The sequence below is a fragment of the Otolemur garnettii genome, unplaced genomic scaffold (genome assembly GCF_000181295.1).
Source record: "Otolemur garnettii isolate 467f Iridium unplaced genomic scaffold, OtoGar3 scaffold00023, whole genome shotgun sequence".
Taxonomy (NCBI): Eukaryota; Metazoa; Chordata; class Mammalia; order Primates; family Galagidae; genus Otolemur; species Otolemur garnettii.
In genome coordinates, this window is record NW_003852418.1 from 14,356,643 (window position 1) to 14,359,304 (window position 2,662).

General features: G+C 47.3%; 1 protein-coding gene across 2 annotated transcripts in view; it reads left to right on the forward strand.

Annotated features, from left to right (window-relative positions):
- Positions 1–2,662, forward strand: part of TSHZ2 (teashirt zinc finger homeobox 2) — a 449,031-nt gene that overhangs the window by 378,379 nt on the left and 67,990 nt on the right. The gene's annotated exons all lie outside the window — the stretch shown is intronic.

Sequence of the window (2,662 nt, forward strand, 5' to 3'; positions counted from 1 at the left end):
AAAAAAAAAAGAGTAAGGTTAGATTTACTGTCCCTCCGAAACTGACTCAGCACACTCCCATCGTTCCAACCCCTGCAGCCATTGTACTGCTGCAGATGGTGAGATACGCTGGTCACATCACACACAGATCCCACAAGCTATAGCATCTTACAACAGATTTTTAAATTGTGAGCAGAAAACTCTGAAGATGTTAATTCAAACTTAGGTTTCCTATTTCTTCACTTAAATAGTACATAGGGCACTAGCTCTGGGGTGGGCTTTTGGGAGATACCAGTAAATGAGACAGGGTCCCAGTCCTCAAATACATCGTTGTTCAAAGGAAACACACAGCAAAACGCACAAGCAAGCAAACAAACAAAAGTCCCTGTGATGACCCAAGCACCGGGGAGTCGTGAGAGCCTGACAGTCAAGGTCAAGGGAGAAAAATGAGAGATATAGGAACCAACTGGCCAACCTCTTCCTCCATAACTTTCTTTTCTTTTTTTGAAACAGAATCTCGCTGTCACCCTGGGTAGAGCACCATGGCATCATAGCTCACAGCAACCTCAAACTCCTAGGCTCCAGCGACCCTCTTGCCTCAGTCTCTCAAGTATTACAGGTGCCCCCCAGCTATTTTTAGAGAAAGGTTCTCGCTCTTGCTCAGGCTGGTCTCAAACTCCTGAGCTCAGGTGATCCACCCCATCTGCCTCCACCTCCCAGTGTGCTGGGATTACAGGTATAAGCCACCGCATCCAGCCTTTCCTCCATAACTTTCAAAGAGCAGTGTGGATTTAGACTTAAACTCAAAAAGCCACATCATGTTACCACAGTGTGCCAGGTGCTGTATTTAGGTACTTCACTCATACGATCTAGTTTAATTCTTTCAGTGGCAGATGATTCATTGAGATGAAGACAGGATGAAGAAAACCCTCTAGCAAGCGAGAGAGCTCTGCAGCGCACGACCTTCTCCTCATCAGTTACGGGAAACTTTCTATAACGTGACTGTTTAAAGGCCCAGAGACCCCCCATGGCGTCCCTTCTCCTCTTCCTCCTTCCGTTGGGACTCAATAGTCTCTAACACAAACAGCGCAACAATGGCTAACAGTTAACGCTACAAAACCATTCACACTGTCTCCGGGGGATCTAAGGGATTTTTCCAAGGATCATTTTGTTATATATAGTTTTTATCTTAAGCACTGACTCGGAGCCCAACTTGTACACGATGGTGTCTCCACTGCTTCCGGCACGGTGATGCGTGCTCAGAGGACACTGTGTCCAACCCCACAGTAGGCCTGAAGGGGCCCGTCATGGAAGGCTTCACCAAGGTGGTGATTTTCCATAATGCATGAATCCAGAAAGAAAATTCCAGGTAGAGTGGTCAGGACTAGCAAATTCTGGGAGGTGACAGAGCATCACTAGTCTGGAGTTGAAAGATTAGAGGGAAAGTTTTGGCAGAGGTGATGCCAGCACAGGGGCAGGTGGCCATGCTCTGCTTTTGAACACCACTGAGTTGCCTGCCTGTTAGCTTGGAGATCCCTACACCTGTGTGTTTTTAACAGGAGTGAGTTGGCCCCCAGAGGACATTTGGCAATGTCTAGAGACATTGTGGTTGTCACAGTTGAGGTAGGGTTAGACACTGCTAAACATCCCACAGTGGCCAGGACGGCGGCCCCAACCAAGAATTAGCCGCCTAGATAGTGCCCAGGTTGAAAAAGTCTCCTCCAGAGCCTTGCTGCCTGTTTTCATGGCGTTGTGGACTAAAGGAAAAGAGAATTTAATCTTTGTGTGCTGAAATACGGATGTCTCAGGACAAATATTTGTTTGGAATTCCTCTTCCTTTCGAGCTAGGGGTTGGCAGAGGGGGGAGGTAAGGGAAAGAGCGACTTTAGAGAGAAATATTAACCTTGCAAATGTGCACATTTTCAATTCACATCCTCGTGACAAGCTACAACTTGTAATCAGTATAGAATGATTTTCCGGGAGAGTAAATGCTTATTTTCACTGTCTTCACGTTGGCACTGTATTACTTGGTATTAATCCCAGGGTGACACCGTCACATTGGGAAGCCGGAAGATTTATTTGGATGTCTGGTGGGGCCAGGGGCAGGCTTCATTTTACATCCTTGATCTTGGAGAATTTAAATAATAGAGCTGCTTTTCCCTATACACTAGAGGTGTGAAAAGGAAGTTATCTCCCCAGCGCAAATGCCAAGAGCCAGTGCAAAGGCTGGTGAGGAAGAAGAGAGGATGGCGATGCCAGCATGTTTATTCCAACCCAAATAAATTATTAGCAGTGGCAACAGCTACTAATACAGCAAACAACACAGTTAAACACCAACTGTGTACCTGCTCGCTGAGCACAAGAGAGCAAGAATCTGAGAGCTTGTATGCCCTCCCTCCCCTCCATCCCATCACTTCCACTCTGAGGCTATGCTTGAGATAATTGCTCTTTTTTTTTTTTGAGACAGAGCCTCAAGCTGAGCCCTGGGTAGAGTGCCATGGCTTCACTGCTCATAGCAACCTCCAACTCCTGGGCTCAATCAAGTCTCCTGCCTCTGTCTCCCAAGTAGCTGGACCACAGGCGCCCGCCACAACGCCCAGCTATTTTTTTGGTTGCAGCCATCATTGTTGTTTGGCAGGCCCTGGCTGGATTCGAACCCGCCACCTTAGGTGTATGTGGCTGG